The sequence below is a fragment of the Tachypleus tridentatus genome, unplaced genomic scaffold (assembly GCF_004210375.1).
Source record: "Tachypleus tridentatus isolate NWPU-2018 unplaced genomic scaffold, ASM421037v1 Hic_cluster_2, whole genome shotgun sequence".
Lineage (NCBI taxonomy): Eukaryota > Metazoa > Arthropoda > Merostomata > Xiphosura > Limulidae > Tachypleus > Tachypleus tridentatus.
In genome coordinates, this window is record NW_027467782.1 from 23,453,152 (window position 1) to 23,475,073 (window position 21,922).

A 21,922-nucleotide genomic window follows, 5' to 3' on the forward strand; every position below is an offset into this window, starting at 1 on the left:
AAGCACTGATGACGTAACTATAGATTCCCCCATGTACCCAGTATGGAGAAGCACCACACTAAAACTATTGGTAGAGGTCAGAGATACAAATATTTTTTATTATTTCAAGCACAAACATGATTATTGCAAGTAGCCATTTGGACTGTGTCTTTTATTTATAATCAAAATTTATCTGTATCTCACTAGAAATTTCCTTTTCACCCCTTTCAAGCCCTGGGGGAACAATTTATCACTTTATTGTATAGGCCTATATAATATATAATAATTTGGGAGTTGCAACAAGTCGTAATATTTGTCTGGATGAACGTTTAGTCGTAATGGTTACGCTCAAATCGTAATGGTTGGCATCTCTGCAATCAGTGTTTACCATTTTAATTGTAAAACAAAACTTGACTTTAATTTTACTTTTCAATTATTTCTAACATTTTACATTGCTAGTGCTTTGTTTGCATTATTTGTTACTTTATAAAGTGAACGGATTTCTCTTGCTGTTCTCCTTTATTCAACTACTGTAATGTAAATAACTGAATCCACAAACTAGACTTTGTATTTTTAGCTATTGATCACAGTTTTATTCTAACACTTGATGATTAAAATAGTATAAAATTGTGTACTGTGTAAACTCTTAATTTAATTCAAATATAATATTATCCATTGAATTAGACAATGATGATTTGAAATTTCTATTGGCTACTTTCACAGTAATTTTATGATCTATATAGCATATTTTACTGAGATAACATGTAAATGGAAACCACAAGTATACGACATATTTTAAGTCTACTGACCTTTGATGAAGTTTTGATATCATAGATTGTAGAATGTAAACATGGTAAAGAAAGGCTAAGTGTTTTATAGTATGTTAAAACTTCATACAAGTTATTTTTCAATTAATAATCTATGAGCACAGCATATTAAGGCTTAACAAATGATCCAACTGCTATGTAGGTAAAATAATATGTTTTAAGATAGAACTCAGAGTTGTTGTCTTGAAAGGGGTGATTACAATAAAATTTTGAAATGACATCAATGTGCAATATTAAAGTTTCTTTAAAATAATATAAAAACCTGAACTTACTATTTCAGGAAAGATGTTATGAATAATTGTTATTTTGTTGTAACTTATTTTATATAGGTTTTAATAATAGAAGCATTAGTTTTTTATAAATATATTGTTAATGAAGTTGTAAAAATGATTAAAATGACTTTTATCCAGTAAAGTCAGAACACACTTCAACAGATTAAAATTTTCATTATGCTTTTTGACAGGTTTCCTTATTCATAGAATCTGTAAATTAATCATAGATCATAATATATATAATCCATGTTTTAAAACTTAAAATTACAAAAATAAAAATGTGGTGAGAATTTATGCATATATTTTAAAGATGTTATGCTTGAAATTTAAATTTTGGATTCATGTGAGTAGGATCTTACCTTATCGTTATGAAATTTCGCACAAAGCTACACGAGGGTTATGTGTCCCTAATTTAATAGTGTAAGACTAGACAGAAGACAGATAGTAATCACCACCTTGGGCTACTCTTTTATCAGCGAATAATGGGATTGACTACCACATTATAATGGCTGAAAGGGCGAGCATGTTTGGTGTGACGGGGATTTGAGCCCAAGACCCTTGGATTACAAGTCGAGTGCCTTAACCACGTGGCCATGCCCGAGCATTGTAAAAAGTTGGATTTATACTAGTGAACATATGCAAAGATATCCAAAGGTACTATCATATTCATGATGATAAGAGGTAAAATGCAGTGGTAAGTTTGAGGTAACTAGATACAGTTAAAATACACGATAACTTATTGCGGAGGACTCCAGAAACTGGATTTAACTAGTCTGTATAAAATGGATCTTTAAAACTTTAAAATTGATTTTGAGATTAGGAATCTCACAGTATTATTGAAGAAAAAATGTTATAGAAGGAAATACAAAGTGTAACAAGCAAAACAAACGTTGGATGTGTCGCTTTTCATTTTTTTTAATGATAATTTATGGTAATTTTTTTCACTAATTCGTCACCCAGCAATCAATATTAGAGACATGACAGAGGTTTGGTAAAGCACAACATGAAACTGTTTGGAAAGTCTTTCGATGACCTAAGTCTTTTACTATCAGTTAAAGTAAATAATTGCGTGTTTTAACGTACAAGGTAACAGTAGTAAAACTGTATTAAGTTTACTAACAGTAGTGTTAGTACTGTATTTACTTGGGAGTGCTAATGCCAAATTACATCTCATCAGACGAAACATGACTTGCTACATGTTTGACTGAACATTAATAAACTATGAATCTTGAAAATATCAAAATCACTTTAAAAAAAAACTACAGCACAGTTCTTAAGTCTCAGAATGAGCCAACTGTCATAGATAATGTTCTTCCATGAAATTAGTACAATAAATATCTATTTTAACTAAAAAACGTACAGAACACCCACTTCCACCACGGCGTTAATGAACTGCTTCCCTACCACAATTATAGCTAACTGCAAAGAGAGATCAAACAAACACCCTCCTGTTCTACACTAGAAGGAAATGTAGAAAAAACAGTTTCAAAATTACTGTCATATCACTTTATAAAATATCTCAGAAAGGACACAAGACTGAAAAGTACAATAAGATATAAGTTAGTGAGTGAGAGCACTAATAACTTGCCCAGGATCAAATGGTCCAAAAAAATAATGTTTCAAACCTCAAAATTTAAAGAATGTGTGTGACTAACATGAAAAACTTTGATTGATTCTTCATTGTTTAACTTTATCACGACAGGCTCAATCCCAAGAACTGACCTAACAATTATTCTGTGCTTGTTATAGTATTACAATGTGTTCATAATTATTCTATGCTTGTTATAGTATTAAAATGTATTCATAATTATTCTGTGCTTGTTATAGTGTTACAATGTATTCATAATTATTCTGTGCTTGTTATAGTATTACAATGTATTCATAATTATTCTGTGCTTGTTATAGTATTACAATGTATTCATAATTATTCTGTGCTTGTTATAGTATTACAATGTGTTCATAATTATTCTATGCTTGTTATAGTATTAAAATGTATTCATAATTATTCTGTGCTTGTTATAGTGTTACAATGTATTCATAATTATTCTGTGCTTGTTATAGTATTACAATGTATTCATAATTATTCTGTGCTTGTTATAGTATTACAATGTATTCATAATTATTCTGTGCTTGTTATAGTATTACAATGTATTCATAATTATTCTGTGCTTGTTATAGTATTACAATGTATTCATATCATTTTGACAGGCTTTAAGTAAACACAAGTTTTTTGCACACCAAAGATAATATTTTTTAATGGAGTATTTTTACTAAAAATGTATCTACTAATACTTACATATGTATAAATATATAAATAGAGAATTTCTGTATACCAGTCTGAGTGTTCATTTCTATGTTTGGATTAAAAATACTTTTTTTTAGTCTCAAAAATTACAAACTGATACATGTAGTTATAAAAAAAATAAGGAAAAAAGTAACATACACTGGTACATATAGCTATATAAGAAATAAAAAATCAACATACACTGGTACATGTAGCTCTATAAGAAATAAAAAACAACTTACACTGGTACATGTAGCTCTATAAGAAATAAAAAACAACATACATTGGCAAATGTAGCTTTACAAGAAATCAAAACAATATACACTGGTACATGTAGCTCTATAAGAAATAAAAAACAACATACACTGGTACATGTAGGTCTATGAGAAATAAAAAAACAACAGACTGATATCAATTACAATATCCTGACATTATACCACTTCAAGATCAATAACAGTATCCTGACATTATACCACTTCAATATCAGTAACAATATCCTGACATTATACCACTTCAAGATCAATAAACAATATCCTGACATTATACCACTTCAATATCAATAACAGTATCTTGACATTATACCACTTCAATATCAGTAACAGTATCCTGACATTATACCACTTCAAGATCAATAACAATATCCTGACATTATACCACTTCAAGATCAATAACAATATCCTGACATTATACCACTTCAAGATCAATAACAATATCCTGACATTATACCACTTCAAGATCAATAACAATATTCTGATATTATACCACTTCAATATCAATAACAATATCGTGACATTATACCACTTCAATATCAGTAACAGTATCTTGACATTATACCACTTCAAGATCAATAACAATATCGTGACATTATACCACTTCAATATCAGTAACAGTATCTTGACATTACACCACTTCAATATCAGTAACAATATCCTGACATTATACCACTTCAAGATCAATAAACAATTTGTTTTTAATATATATCTTTGACTAATTAGCTCGATCTCAAGATAGTTTTTATTCATTGGTTAAAACATGAGGTTACATCTTATGTGACCCCGTATTTTTCATAATATTGTGTATTGATATGTGAACCTTAACACTAGGAGAAACTTCTGTCAGTTTAATAAAACATACACTCTCAAAATCAAATATTTCTGCCTACATTTGTTTCTAAATTAGCGAGAGCTATGCCTGAACTTAATGGAGCTCCACGTGTGGTCATTTGGGTCATCTGTCGAGCAATAAAAGTGTAAGAAAAAAAGTTCATGTTTTTGGTTTAAATCTAATTTCACAGAGATTTTACGCTGAGTTAGTTTGTTGGTAAATAATTTGACTTAAGTTTAAGTAATGATAATTTCCCACTGTTGTCCTTTTAGTCAGTTCAAGAGGCTTAAGAATTATAGTCAGATTGTTGTGGTTATACATACATTGACATACCAGAGAAATGATTAATAAATATTCTGTCAGACAGTTTCCGTTTTTGTAAACAGGAATCAAATTCTAACTATTGCAGTCCATCTGAGTTTTTCATCTGTGTGTTGAGGAACAGTACTGTGTTATACCTTAAACAATTCTTCGTAAACTTGTTATTTGTTGTTAAACACAAAGCTACACAAGGGGCTATCTGTGCTCTGCCCACCAAGGGGATGGAAACCAGGATTTTAGCAGTATAAACCCACAGAAATACAGCTGTGCCACTGGGGGCTCCTCTTAAATTATTTCAACATCTGTGAATTTTTTTATTAGGTAATTGTATGTTATGTCCTATATTACCTTGTGCATAGAGAATGCTTTATGGCTGCCAACTGTAACAGAAATACTTCCAAAACTTGTGATTCAATTTTCTGATTGATTAACTGCACAGAGAATGTGAACTGTGAGAACCATTCTGGTGGGCAAGTACTTGATGTCTGGTCTATTGTTCCTGTTTATTGTAGATTCTGCTGATTTTAATACATATTTTCTTAAAGCCAAGCCATCCATCATCAGCATATTTACCAGTGAATTTCTTTTTTCTACTGTCAATTCCTGATACATACATTTTACTTTTGAGAGGCCAGCAATCATAGGCTGAGTTATCAGTTATTTCTAGAATTACCCCTCAGTTTTTGTTGTGTAATAGCTTGGCTTTTACACTTTGTCCACCTTTGGGCTCACTTTACATAATACTACTGAGTTTCACAAATTTCCTACAGGAGCATTATTTGTGATTCAAAAATCAGAACTGTATATTTTCAACTGAGATCTGAAGGCATTCACATGGAGAATGTGCTCACTAGGTCTGCAGCTTCAGCCACTGTATGGACATATGGAATTCCCAGTCCTATTCTGAAGTCATTATCTCCCATGACTTTCTTTTTATTTTGGTAATCTATTCATTTGGCTGCTGTTGATTCAGTACTGATTTCTTCAATATCTGATTACTTGCTGAGTGAGCTCAACCTTCTTCTTTACATTTTTGACATATGGAGCTACTGAATTCTGTCATTATTCTCTTACTCATGAGGTTCTGTATGTTTTGAGGTCTTATGCATGCTTTGTTTATGTTTCATTTTATAGATTCTGCCAAATCAGTAGAAGATACCATGTGATCATAATTTTCTTTTATTTCTTTATCTTCATTGCTTTAGCTCTTGCCTTCCTGTTGGCTTTGATGTTTCCCCATAATTTTGGATATCCATCTTTCTCCATACTGCTTATACTACATCTTTCACAAATGAATTTCTATCTTGGTGTTGCAGTTGAGGATATTTTCACTATTTTCAGTATCTGGTTTCCACATCATTAATTCTGAGATGATGACAATTCCATTGAATTTCACAGTTGGGCAAAGAGTATACATGACCCAAAAGCGGTGTGGTTTTACTTTTTTGATCTTTTGATCTGAATATCTTTTTTCCAGATGTATCATTTGGATACTTTTGGAAGGTATTTGTCATTTTCTCATGCCAGTCCCTCTTCCTTATCAACATGGGATTCTCATTAATCTTTTGTGAGGACGTAAGTACTGTATCAAAAGCTATTATTTTCATATACAGAAAATGTATTTATGATAGGTAATATCCTCTTTTCACACTTCTCTAGTGCTGTCATGTTTTGCCAAACTTTGAAGTGATAGTTCAGTAGAGGAATGTAGAGGGAGTCACATGAGCATGCCATGCTTATATTGGTGAGGAGGTGATGCATGATTATTTGCATGAGCAACATGATCTAATATTACAGTTCCAATAGGGGGAATCAGAAGACTTGTGGCATGTGTAAAGAAGAAGTGTGTATATAGGGACAGCACTGAATCAGAATAGATAGTCTTGTGACTGGATGTCAGTGTCTATCATAAATACATTTTCAGTATAGGAATATTATAACTATTCTCAGTAGAACCATTTTTTTTTTGTAAAATGCAATCACTTTGTTACTGAGTTGCAAAATATTACCATTTGGACCTTGCAGTGACATCATAAGGTTGTTGAGCTGAGTAAAAATATTAGCTTGATAGCACAGTGCAAAAAAGCCACTTTTCATCCATAAAATGTACTACTAATGTAGGGCTACAATCTAATAGAAAAATACAAAATTATTTTTTCATTTGTATAATGTAACTGAATACTTTCCTTTTAGACAACCAGCACACCTCTGTATGCATCAGAAGTCGTTGTAGATGGATCACATTTCTACAACAAATAATGAAAAGCCACCTGCTGTCAAAAGTCAAAGCTCTTTGTTTCTCAGAATTTACATACTTTCAGGGACTTTTAGCACTTTCTTTGCTTCACGTTGCATAGTTTTAGGTGTGTAACCTCTCTATCTGTTTATTTTTCAGCATACAATTAACCTCTGCTTGTTCCATGACTGACCCAGTTTTCCCATGTTTTTGCTGCTATATTACTCACTGGCAGTGATGTTCAGCCAGCAGTTTTCAAACTTGTTCATTTTTAAATTTGTTCAGATGTAATATATGTGCTCTCATAGTCCTAATTACATATCCCACCCTTCACCAACCACCAATCCCCCACCCTGGGGCCACACATCACAGTTTGAACACCATGGTTCTTGCTTCCTGTTATTGGTCATCCATTCCTTTCACAATCAATGGCTGTGTGTTCCTTAGAAAAATAAAAAATTATCTGTAATGTGCTTTCAGATGTGTAGATGTTAGCTTTGTGCTGCATGTTTGCTGCATCATTGTACATTAATATAGGCTACATAGATTTTGGGCTTTGTTGTTCATTCGTGTATTTGTCTTACATACATGCCCGCACCTTGTGTGTCAGTGGTAAGTTTTGTAACTTACAATGTCTAAAATTGGATTTTGATACCCATAGTGGACAGAGTACAGATAGCTCATTTTATAACAACCTCATCATCATATGCTGAATCTACAAGAATGAATTCGCCTTGACATCTGTAAGTGTAAAGCAAACAATTGTCTTGCAGTTAACTGTATCTAAAACACTGGTCTTTGTAAAGACTTGTATAAAAACTCAGAAATATAAGTGAGGTATGAAGAAAAGTACCTGTTTTTATAACACCACTGTTTATAAATGTATTCAAAACTGTAAATGTATCAATAGTGATAAACAGAAAACTTACTCTGTGTACATGGCATTTATGTCACCATATGCACTTCATAAAGGTTTTATAAAGAAGGTATTCAGTACTGTTTATGTATTATAAAATATTTGAAGTATAGTTGTAACATGCTTTGATAGAAGATCATACATTTAATTCTTATATTGACTGATTTAGCCACATCCATCTAACATGCTTATATACATTGTTTGTAATCTTTATTGTTTTGACTGTCCCATAAATTAATGGGAGCATTACATATAGCACAGTGAATAAGAGTTTATTATTGACACCCTTATATATTATGAGTTTGTTTTATAAATAAATCATTGTTTTGTAATTGCATTTAATGATGAGTAATATGATGTCTTTTCCTACAATTTATGACTATTGTATAAATAAATAAAATTAACTTTAGTAAAACTATTCTTATAGCAGTTTTCACACATAGAAATGCTACAACTAAGTAACTTACTAAGTAATCACATAGACAATTTATAATAGACAGAGTAACTTTGTTTCACAATTTATGGAGGAGAAAGAATGGAATAAACTAGTACTTTCTAGGCATGTGATCATTAATGCAGTGGATGTCAATGTTACACGTTGTAGCGTGAATCAGTTTGGTATTGTTAAATAAAATTTGATTGGCTGTATAATAGTTCTGGTTACTTACCATAAAGTAATATATTTTTTTATGAAAGGGTAGAGTTTTATGGGGTTTTTTCCACACTTTATTTGGTCCAATATTTAATAAAACCCATAAAACTACTTTCATTTAAAGAGTCTGGGATTAATCTGTGAACTTGATTGGGCTCATCACGAATGCTTAAGGAAGATGTGTAGCTGCTTATAATCATCTACAAGAACTAATGTAGTGTGTTATAAAGAATAGCATGATTATAAAATGAATCATTTTGACTGATTAAAAAGTACAATAAACAGTAAATGAATTTTATGAATGAACTATGCATGTATTGTTATAAGAAATTGAAAAAGACCATGGAAAATTAAGAATATGAGTTCTGTATGTTAGTTTGAATTTAAGTGCTTTATATGTTGAACATAATGTGGGATGGCATAATAAAATAGTGTGTATATACATGTATTTTTTGTACATTTGTCAGGTTGTTAACCTAGTCCTAGATGATCTGTTAGGGAACAAAGACTTTGCATATGGAATTCTAGATGTGTTGTGGGTAAGTTGAATATGTTTTTGATTATAGATTGAATCCAGATTGTGAAGTTTGTGGTGTAGTACAGTACTTCTTTTCACATGTATAACTATTTTCATTCAGTGCTGCCTTCTGTGTGCAGAAATGTTTGTCATGCCATAATCCTTGAACTTCCATGTGGCTCAACTGTGTCTGGCATGTAAACTCCCAATAGGAGTGTGACACACCCTCCTGACTTGTGCAACTCCCTTTACAATGAACTTTTACTTCTTATTAGACAGTGATTGAGAGCAGATGTTTTTCAGTTGTTAACTCTTTTCCTTCAAGTATTCATTCCATTTCTTTTGTGAAGTAATGATTAACTTGATTTGCTACAGTTAATTGTTTCTGTAGTCGTTTGCAGAGATAATTTACCTTTGTTTATTAATTTTGTTTTCTCTTTTTTGAATTCTTCATGGTTTAATATGACTTCTTAAGTTTGTTTTACAATTTCTGAAATTATTATTGTTGCTTTGAGCACCATTACTGTTTTCAGGTCTGAGTGTCTCAACAGAGGGTTTCCTAGTTTTAAACTGTTGGGAGATTGGTTGTTATAAGAGGTGTCTTTTTTCTCCTAACAGTGTTTGTTTTTTCCTGCAATGCAAAATGCCACACTGGTACGTCCCTTCACACCATCATTTGAGTGTTGGACTGTTGTATGTGTGTGTGGTTGTGGATTTGCTCTTTTGCTTCTTTTAGTAGATTGGTTAGGTATGTGTATAATACTGTTCTACTAACCTTGAGATAAAGATGGTGGGGATCCTCCTCCAATCACAAGTCAGAAGTAGTAATCCTGATGCTGCTTGGGTTTGGACTGGAGTTGATGAGCCACTTGCCTTAGCGACTCAACACATTTTGAGTACATTCCTCACATATCTGATTGTAGATGGTTCTTGTCTAGTCTTTCTTCATGGGGACTGAGATTCCAGTGTATTGTTGTTTGGATTCAAACTCACTTAGTGTTTCTTTCTTTCTCTCCCATTTGATTGTGCTCTTCTCACTTTCCACCCATATATGTGACACCTGTTTCCACACTTTGCATAGTGTATACCTGGTACAGAAGTGGTGTGGTTTCCCATGTGTGTTCCTTGTTGGGATCACACTTATGGTGTCTGTCATATGCTTTTGAAGGATACTTATTTCTATCATTATCACTGGATTCTCTGCCTATTCTAGTTACACATTTTAGTGGAAGTAATGCATGGGTACAACATTGGGTGTAGAATATACCTGTAACAGAAGTTGTGTGGTCTCCTACATAGGATCTTCTACTTTGATGATCTCCTGTTTTTTTGCATGTTCTTCAGAAGCTTGTGATGGATGCTTCTTTTTTTCTTGTACTAATCAAGAAAAATTACTTGTTTAGTGTGAGATTCCAGTTGTATATGTGAGAAGAATATATTGAAAATATATATCCTATAGATACTTGTCACACCTCCTTTATACTGAAAACTGGTGATTACAATTTCTGTCAAAAACAGTAGAAATGGAATAGAGGGAGGGTGTGTTGCACTTGTATTAGTAGAGTGCTGTCACTTGATTTACATGTGAGGTGCAGTTGAATCACATTGATTGTGTGGTTTGTGAAAGTTGAAGACTTGTGGCATGCAAAGAATTTTGCATATAGAGGGTAGCACTGAACCATATTGCTATATTTGAGAGAGGAGATAAATACCTATCACAAATATATTTTCATTACAGGAAATGTATAACTTGGAAGAAATAGTTTATTGCAGATTTGTTTACCTAACTCTTTAAAAACCAGTTATGAATTAATGTCACATTACTCAAACCTTCTGAATTTTTCTTGTTGCTTAAATTGAGTACTGTTACATCATAATGTCTCAAATTAATGCAAGTATGTTTGTAAAAGTGAAGTTAGATTGACTTTTGGTTTAAGTCATAATGGACAATTTCTAAAGTGAGTTTCACAGCTTGTAATAACAGATATAGAGAAGAAATAAATTGTCTTATTGAATGGCATTCTGAAGTTATTGAATCTGTCTTGTGGACTTTGATGAAAAGGAGAATTATTTAATCCTTTAGCTACTGGCTCGGTATTATATATGACTTCACCTTCAAATTTGCACATGTTAAGTATTTGAACTATAACTTTTGGTATTGCATGTGTATCTTCACAAAATGTGGTAGACTTTACTAAATATTACAAGTATTTTGTATACAAAAAAAATCAAACTTTTTAATGAAATATCTTTACTAAAGATTTGCTTGTGAAAATAGGGTGCAAAGTGATTTCATGTTATGACTGAAAAAAACTACTTTTCATTGCCAAAATTTCAAATCTTTTTGCATAATCTCTTAAAACCTCCTAAATACATCTCAAACGTGATGTCATTGTGTTTGTTGGCTTACATTCAAAATTTTATTGAACTACTATTTTATGAATTTAGGTCAATAAATTTAGAATCACATTGTAGATTATAATTCAAACTTTAATACTATGTACATACATAAGTTAATTTCTTAAGTTAAAGGTTAAATATTTAAAGAATCTGAATATAGATTTCAGTGAGTTGTGTAGTATTTTGAATGCAGCATTGGTTAAAATCAGATGAATGTGATCCCAAAATACTAAGTCTATAGTTTCATACTAATTAGAAACTCAAATTATTAATATTATCAGGCTAGAATGAAAAATGAGAACCTTATATCTTTTTATTTTGCTGAGATACGACTTGCATACTGAATCAAACCTAGCGGCTTCTTTCACCATATGGTTAGTTATGTACACTTACTTCAAAATGATATGTGAATAACCAATCAAAAGTTTAGAATATCCTCCAGAGTAGTTTACTCAGCTCTTTTAATCTGTAAAAAAGCTGCCACGTTCTTTCAAACCAAAATTTCAAGATAGGTTGTGTCTTTAGTCTGATTGAAATTTCATGTTTTACTAAATCTAAATACATTTTAGGTACTAAGCTTAATAAATTACAGTTAAATTCTATGGTATCAGTTCAGTTATCCTTTATATGCAAAATTTAAAAGACTTAGAGCAGCAACTGAGTACAAAAATTGTAGCAAGAAGAGATAATTGTTTGCTTTACTTCTTTATTTTTTATCATTCAATATTTAAGAAAAATAAGCTCCATAACTTATTTCTAAATAGTAATTAGTTATGAGTATAATGTACAATAATTGAAATGTGACTGTATTATAAAATATTAGTCCACTAAAATGCAGCCAAGACAGGAAAGACTAAAGGTCAGTTTTATATTACTGTCTTTTTGTGTTATAATATGTAGTCATTCTAGCATGAAATACTTCATTTACATTTATTTCCAAAGTTTTTATGATGGTTGCGAGGTTGGTCAAATGACAGATCACACATAGTTAGAGTAGAGAAAATAACATAAAACAAAGGCTTGCTGAAAATAAGTGTTTGAAAGTACTTAGGAGGTTTTAGAGATTGTGAAAATAATATCTGAGATTTTTAAACAAAGAATAATTTTTTTTAATCATAACATGAAATCAGTTTGCACTCAGATTCACAAAGAATCTTTAATAAAAATTAAAAATCTGATATCTTTATACACAAAATATTTGTAATCTTTACCAAATTTTGTGAAGATACATGCTGCATCAAAAGTTATAGTGCAAATACTTAATGTGTGCAGTTGTATAGATGAACTTGTATATTACACTGAGCCCATAGCAAAATGGTTAACCTGATGTGAATAATAATATTCAGTGGTAAGGTTTCTGCTTTTTTAAGTTAGATGCATGTTTTACACTAAGTAAGTATTAGTGCTATGTAGAGATACACTCTAGATATTTATGTTAGGATATGTATACGTATTCATTTTTTTGTTGTGTGTGGTGGGAAGAAACTTGTTCGGTATGTAACTTTTCATTTGTATGCTTTCTAATATACTGAGATTCCCTTTTTTATTTTCTGCAAAAAAATGTTATGTGAGTGATTTTTAATAGTTACTGTTGATATCTTTCCTTGCATGTATAGGACCACCAGCCTGTCTACATATAAATAAAGATTAATACTTGATAGTCAAGTAAAATAAAATTAGTAGGAAAAAACTGCATTAAAAACAAACCCAAATAGTAAATGCTGCAGTTTATCTTGCTTACACTCAAGTGTTAGTACCTTATTATTATTATTACATTTTCTTTACTTTGGAGAACAGTCACCTTCCCACAACAGTTTGCAGGTAGTAAAGGATGATACAGATGTGAGACATTATGGGCTTGAGTACTCATATCTTGCTCTCCTAATTTTTATTTATTTTGATTATTTTATTATTATTTATTTATGTATTTCTTTTTTGTGAAACTCACAGTTGAGTTTGAAACTGACAATTCATTTATCCCCATCACAGTGTGGGTCCCACTTCTTCAGTCACCTCTGAAACCTATGATACATTTTATATCCCATGTCTGTACCATAGGGATTCTTCTGATTTGTTCAGTTTTTTATTTTTGTTTATTAGAAAATATATACTTACACACAAACACTGGAATAAAAATATTTTATCAGATGTTTGTCAATGGTTGGTATTAAGTGTTATTAACTATTGTCAGCTGTAATTTCATATCCTATTAAATGAAATCTCAAAATGAAACATAACCACCTTGTCATATATTTATATTACAGTACTTTTGATAATATAGTATGTATGTAATCCCCCAAAAGAACAGTGAATTAACAATGAGTGTTTTGTGATGAGAAATTCACTTGAATTTCACTTCTCAAAACTCTCTTTTTTTAACCTAAAGAAGGTTAAGGCTTAAGAAGGTTGAAATGTTGTTCTCTACTTTATTTTAATAAAAGTTTTAATACCCATACCAGCCATCTTAAGATAAATTTTAACAATGAGTGTGCTTATCTAACAGTTTTACTTCTATGGATTTTACATGAACAAAATTTGTTATTTATCATATACATTTATTTTCTCAGGTAGAGATGATGGAGGTTCCTTGATTTATTCTTTGCTGATGTTAGCATTAGAAAACAATTGTCCAGTCCAGCTGCTTAGACAGGTATGTAACTGTGAACATTATAAAAAACCAGCTTTATGAATTGAGTTAATTTATACTTTAGATGGTATTTCTCTGTGTAGCTGTGTGTTGACAGCTAGGCCAAGAGAATTCTTCTTGATCAGTATTTAACTCATTAATGTTATTGTACAAATTGTAGATTTTTTATGGACAAAATATTGAACAGTGGTAGATGAAAACAAATTATTTGCAGTATTTTAAGGTTGTTTTTTGTGTGCAAAATAAATAAGAAATTAGGTATGAAATTTAAAATATGAACATGGTCACTTTTGATTAAAAGGATTTTTATTTTAAATTTAAATAGTCAAAGTAATCCATATATTGTCATAATTTATATTTCATTTTTAATTCTATACTGAATTTTAGGATTTTGATCTTTTGAATAAAAATTTTAAATATTTTGCTACTAAGAAGAGGACTAAACTATATATTGTCATAATTTATATTTCATTTTTAATTATGTACTGAATTTTAGGATTTTGATCTTTTGAATAAAAATTTTAAATATTTTGCTACTAAGAAGAGGACTAAACTATATACTATCATAATTTATATTTCATTTTTAATTATATACTGAATTTTACGATTTTGATCTTTTGAATAAAAATTTTAAATATTTTACTACTAAGAAGAGAATTAGACTATATACTATCATAATTTATATTTCATTTTTAATTATATACTGAATTTTATGATTTTGATATCTGAATAAAAATTTTAAATAATTTGCTACTAAGAAGAGAATTAATTTTATTTAAACATAATAAAATGGTGACAATGGTATTACTCTTTCTTATTCTAAGTAACTCCTATATTTGAAATATGCTTAATATAAATTAATTTAGTACATAAAGACAACATTATATTTTGTTTTTAAACTTTTGTACCAAAATAAACATTTTTATTCTGAAATATATAAAATAAAAATAACGTTTTCTTCAGGTATTACACCTAATTCATCACAATATTAAATATAAATGTAAAGCCTATTTGATTTACTAATTGTCATTGAGTTATAGAAAATCCTATATGAATATAGCTTCTCTTTAGTTAGTAAAATACAAATCAAAATACTACATATAAGTTCATCATTTAATTAAAATTGTTTGAAAAGTGTAATTTTACTAATTCCTCCTTTTTGTATATTCTGGTTTGTAATCATTTTATTGTTCACTTTTGGATTGTATATTTTTTCTACATTGTTTATGTTCTCTTGTTTTCATTTAACACCAAGGATCAAACTTATGAGCAATGCATTTATGGAAAATACATTCTTTATGCACATAAATTAATAATAGTAACATGAAATGAATGTTCTTATTTTATGAAATTTACGTGCAAGAATGCTCATAGAACATACTGAATAATAATAACAAAGAATGTGGTAATTAAATTATGATAAAAAGAGTCATGCATAACTCTGATTTTTGTAAGTCCTGTTTATAACTGTTTGAAATGTGCACAACAGATATCATGGATTAATGTTATAACAGGATTATTTCCACACATTCTTGGAAGGTCAGTGACATTGGAGTCAGTTATTGTTGTAACTAGAGAAAGGGGTTTGGTAGAGAAATACAAATTTTACTAATTGTAATCATAGTAAGGGTAGATCTTAAAAACAGCTTAACTTCTGTACCAACAGATGTTTTGAAATATTAATAGTAAAAATTTATTTCATCCTCAAAATTTAAACCAGACAGAGTGATGCTTCTAGAACTTAAGAACATTTATGTGATGAACAGTTCATATTGTTTCTGTAATTAGTGTATATATTTTGAAGACAATCATAAAAACCTGTTGGTTTAATTGATTCTCAGGTTTTTAAGACAAAACTGAAATTCAGAGTTATCAATCAAGTTAAAAACTTATTTTAATAAAACAACTTCTGTGTCATATTCTTATTGGAAAGTTCAAAGTTGAGCCATAGCACTGCCAATGGTGAGCTAGTTTGTGTTAATAATCTTTGTTTGTGTAATATTATACAACAAGTTTTTATAGTTGTTGAAATAACTTTTCATGTAATCAGTTTAAGTACAAGGTATTTATAATTTTGTTCATAAACTCGTGGGTCATCAGAAAGAAAAATTGTTGTTTTGAAGGCTCTTTTACCAGGTTAATAATGACTACATCATGTTGTTGTTCCTTCCAATTTAAAAGTTGATAAGTTAAAAAATTTCAAGCATAAATTACAAGTAGTCAAATTATAATCTTAACTGTGTGTGTTTATGGATTTTGACATTTGGGTCAGTTTTGAGTTGTTTAGATTAAAATAATATTGAAATATCCAATACTTTAGTATCAAATAAATAAATTTTGCTTTTACTCAGGTGCTCTGATTTGTATAATTTGTTGTTAAATTTTTTTTAAATTTGGATATAATTTTTACTACAGACTATGGTGTGTGCAAATCAGATCAAAACAGGCTTTATCTGCATTCTTTGACATTGGCAAGGAAACCTCGAGTATAATGTAAGAATTCTTTTTTGTAGTAGTATTAAAATTAGTGTTGATATGCAAGGTAGATTTTTAATTACTATACACAGGTATTTTATTGCAAATTCAATGTAGCTATAAGATGTTGCTTGTAGTATTACATCTCAGATTTTAGAGAAGTATTATTACTGTAAGTAATTACTCACAACAACTCGTTCCATAACTCAATGATCCTGTTAGAAAAATGAAATTACCTTAAATGTAATTCATTTGGTCCATTCCAAGACCTAATCTGTTGTCCTTTTAAGTTATCATCAGAGTATAGCTCAACAAAATAAGATGAAAGATCTTACCCTGCCCCTATAAAGTAATCCTTCCATCCCTGGAATAATCCTAGTTGAACACATTTCATTAAGTCAGTATCTTGGATAACAAGACCAAAATTGTTCACAGCATTCCAAGTGAGACTTAACATAAAGAGGTATTTCTTTAAATCGTTTAATTGTGATGTTTTAAAATACATCATAAATTATATTAGATATATTTATAGCAACAAAGAAGTACTTTTTTGAATGGCTTGTGTGAATTGTTTTCTACCATGTAAAGACCTTTTTCTTTATTCATGCTTTGAGCTAGTTTCCATCTTTATTGGATGTGTGATCTAACTTAAGTTAAATGAATTATCCTGTACTTACTGTATTTAAATATCATTTAACAAACATTTGTTCAACTTACCATTTTACTTAGTTCATTCTGTAGTACCTCAGAATCTTCAATACAGCTAGATGTACCCAAAGATGTACCCTGCTTCTGGACATAACTTTTCCGATGCAGTAATCATGCATTGCTTGACAAAATCATCATCAGTGAACGGTTGGCCAGATTTCGCTCTCATCAACGAAATATCGTAACTGACCTCACATGCTGCACCTAAATCTGCTGACTGCTTTGAGGAAACGTTCTGCAACTGCCGCAGAGATTCAATTCGAGCTGTTTGTTCATCACTGACTACGTTGTGGAAATCTTTTTGCTCCGACTCATAATGACACTTTATATTGAATACCTTTGCCACTGCTACTGTCGAATGACACAGCAGACAAATCACGTTCTTCTGTTGTTGAACAAAACAGTATTGTGCAGTCCAATTTTCATGAAACTGCCAGTTTTCGTCGTCAACTTTTCTTTTACGATTAGCTACCATTTTTGTGACGAAATAGTATCAAAATAGGGCTCGTAAGTAAATCTCGAAGAACAATTGGAACACGTGAGATTTCGTAATTATGGAAATATTACGTCATTAAGCCAATGATTAAATGCCTATGCATTAACGAGATTTTCTCATTAAATTTTCTTTATTGCTCGACACAAATATGGAACCATCCAGTATCTAATCTAATGCATATTCTTCTATAGCGCTTAATCTTCGCGGAGGCGCGAACTCTCTATGTTTGAGTTTCCCGTTGGACATCGCGGGCCTGACTTTGTGCACCACTGGTATAAACAGATACGGGAGAAACAGACACAGAAAGTTATTCACTCATTGATGAAATTAAACGTGGTTATTTTACTGTCGAAACAAGGGCAAACTGTTATCTGCAGTGTCGTGTATGGAAACAACATAAACCACGACAAGATCTTCCCCCAATTTTAGTTAACCTATAGCTAGAAGAAAAGCCTAATTTACAACCTGAACTGGTCTCGCGGGAAGACTGAAATTTTTACTTTGGGCACTCAACCATGTGACTAAGTATCGGGAATGTATTGCACGTGCTAACTGGATACTGCTGGACAGATCACAGCCAAAAGGAACTTGCTTGATCGATGTTCACAAGTGTCCGCGACACACGCTTCAAAACCACAGTCGTAATATTTGTCTATTCATTCTGTCATTGTTAATTTGTTATGTTACTTAATAGCATTACATACAAAGTAAGTTTTATATGTTTAAAAACGGCTCGTTTGGGTTGAGAAAATATTTTACGTAGAGGAGCGAACAACGTGGTCAGCTTCCGGTCAGTTACCTCTTTCTTTCTTTGTGAACCTGACGATGACCGAAGAAGGTCGAAACGTTGTTCGCTCCTCGACGTAAAATATTTTCTCAACCCAAACGAGCCGTTTATACATATATATTTCTCTACAAGTGGGTTTTCTCGATATCATTAAAGTAAGTTTTACTTTGCAGGTAACATTGTTATCAAACAAATGAAGACAACATGTACTACTCAATGTTCCTCTTTATTGAATCACTAAATGTCAACACAAATATATGTTATATACACTGAAAGTTTGCCAAATTTCGTACAGATACATAAGTCGTATCGATACACTCCTCTCGAGTTCTTCATGGTAAGTACTGGCATGTTACTCTGTTATCGACACATTTTTAATATTTAGTGTTTGAATTAATTTAATACAGAAACAGACAAGGAAAGTTATTCAACCATTGATGAAATAAAACATGCTTATTTTACTGTCAAAACAAGGGCAAACTGCTATCTGCAGTGCCGTATATGGAAGCGTCGTAAACCACGAGAAGGTCTTCCCTCCAATTTTAGCTAACCTATAGCCAGGAGAAAAGCCGAATTTACACCCTGACAGGCAAACCGTAATTTTCACTTGGGGCACTCAACCGTGCGACGAACCATTACTAGTACATCTGTACAACATACATGCCTGATTGACAACTTTACGTAAGCATGTGTAAAACATACATATCGTGTTAACTACTTTACTGTTACCACTCAACAGCATACATTCCTGGTTTACTACTTTATTAATAGCTTTGAACAACATACATTCCTGGTTTACTACTTTATTAATAGCTTTGAACAACATACATTCCTGGTTTACTACTTTATTAATAGCTTTGAACAACATACATTCCTGGTTTACTACTTTATTAATAGCTTTGAACAACATACATTCCTTGTTTACTACTTTATTAATAGCTTTGAACAACATACATTCCTTGTTTACTACTTTATTAATAGCTTTGAACAACATACATTCCTTGTTTACTACTTTATTAATAGCTTTGAACAACACACATTCCTGGTTGACTATTTTATTAGTAGCTTTGAACAACATACATTCCTGGTTTACTACTTTGTTAATAGCTTTGAACAACACACATTCCTGGTTGACTATTTTACTGATACATCTGAATAATATACAAATATAAATGAAAATAACAATTATAAATCTGTACGAACAGTTTTACTCAGATATACTATAGACTTTATAATTTTGTAAGATTTATTGAGTGTAAGTCACAGAGATGTGATGAACCAATCGAGACTTTCATGTTTGTTTATATGTGAAGTCTGACGAGATTCTACATTATACAATTTACCTGTTGTTTTTAACCCTTAATTCCATAGCCTATGGACGTATTTTTAACAATACAAAATTTACCTATTATTTTGAGCTTCTAAACCCAAATCCTATTATTGTATTTGTTAAGTAATTCTCATTTCTTGACATACTAAATACTCAAGCTTGGTTTTTCGTACAATTTTTTAGTGGTTTACTTTTTACAGACTTTTTATCTTACCCTCTTTTGATGCTACAGAATTCGATCACAACAACAGTCAATGAAAACCGACTTTGAAAGTAGCTGTAGACAATATTTGATTGGACAGAGAACATTATTTACTACGTGTTTTATACATACTGTGAACCGTGGTGTCTGTCCATCAGTTCATCTGTCGTCTGTTTATGACGGCTTCACTTCTCATGTTGAGTGTGAAAAGATACGGATGAATTCAAAGTACAACATTAACTTTTTAAATAACAGTAGAACAGGTATGAATAATGTTGACAACAAACAGGATATTCTACACTAACTTGTTATGAATTAATAACACTATTTATCAAATGTAAACAAAACGGTTTGTTATTAAATTGTTCTTAGCAGAACACTCACTATACAAACATGGAACATCAAACACAGAAAACCAAAACTCGTGTAACACACTTACTCTAGAGTATCACACAGTCTTACAATTTGTCTTCAATCACTGCTACACGAGGGCTATTTGCGCTAGTCGTCCCTAATGTAGCAGAAAGACCAGATGGAATGCAAGTAGTCATCGCTACCCACCGCCAAGTCTTGGGATTGACTATCACATTATAATGCCCACATGGATAAAAGGTCGATCATGTTTGGTGTGGCGTGGAGAAGTACACCGGACTTTTGTACCATTTGCTGGTGTATAACTCATCATGTACAAACATGGATCATCATTAGGTTCCTCGACTGAAATCACAACAAGTTGGTGTATATATATAAATAATTTACGTAAGTTCTCATACACTTTCTCGCTTCATTTACTACTATAACTGAATTTATATATACACATATATACGTATGTACATAGATGTAGACGGACGGGAATTTAAATAGAGATGTTGTTGTTTTTTTATGTAAACACTGTCTTCTCGGTCAACGTTGTACGAATGTTGATGACGAAGCTACGTATGGACAATTCCATAGAAACCGCGCATGTCAGGTAGATATCAGTGGTTGTCTGATTTAATAACAAGCTCAGCGATGGTAAAACTATTTTAAAATTTGAAGAAAAATAAACATATGAGTATCTAGAAAACTATGGGAAAATATCAGTATATTTAGTGAAGTATTTGTTGTATTTTTTACTTTATAAGCAATTGTATCTTTTTAAGAGTAGTAACACAGAAATTCAAAAATGTTTCGGTGTTTGTCCGATTATGAATTATTTAGATTTTTATTGATTACTTCAATTACCACTCCTCAACATATTTCACACTTGAACATTGATAATAAAACTGTAAACAGTTTCAGGTTTGTTTTGTTTTCTTTTAACTCCTAAACATCAGAATCCCCAGACGTTAAGTGATTTATAGAACTGTGTATTCTTAAAAAACACATTAACTCAATACAATAAAATTTATGTCAGGCTGTGACTGTTATACAAGATTAAATATTAAAATAAATAGATACAGCTTAAAGGATTTACCGGAGTTTTCAAAATCTATAAAATAAAAATCAGTCATAGCCTCAGACTCACCAGAATCAAAAATCCACGAAACGTATCAGGGATTTTATTGGAAAGAAATGCAAACAGCTTTCCAAAAGAAAATAAATGTCAGAAGAGAATAAATAACTGTTTTTACAGGAAAGTCATCAAAGCTACTGCGCTTCTTTTCCGTTTGCTCAGAATCACTTATTTTCTCTTCTGCATCAGTCCTCATGACGATACTCACCTAGAGAGGGAGTACATGGTCACTAACGCCTTGTTGTAGTCCTCCAAGTAAGTCTTTCAAGTCTAA

The 21,922-nt window shown here is 31.1% G+C and overlaps 1 protein-coding gene and 1 long non-coding RNA gene across 4 annotated transcripts in view; both read left to right on the plus strand.

Annotated features, from left to right (window-relative positions):
* The window catches only part of LOC143242769 (uncharacterized), a 96,190-nt gene that overhangs the window by 25,929 nt on the left and 48,339 nt on the right, over positions 1 to 21,922 (plus strand). The gene's annotated exons all lie outside the window — the stretch shown is intronic.
* On the plus strand, positions 1,341 to 19,462 carry LOC143242770 (uncharacterized). Of its 3 annotated transcripts, none has more exons than XR_013023218.1 (6): positions 1,341 to 1,759; positions 4,542 to 4,611; positions 9,059 to 9,130; positions 14,076 to 14,158; positions 16,571 to 16,648; positions 17,360 to 19,462. It is a non-coding gene; the product is annotated as an uncharacterized LOC143242770 (long non-coding RNA). The 3 variants fall into 3 exon arrangements; XR_013023217.1 differs by having other exon boundaries at positions 1,341 to 1,732; XR_013023216.1 differs by lacking the exon at positions 1,341 to 1,759 and having other exon boundaries at positions 4,477 to 4,611; positions 17,360 to 19,431.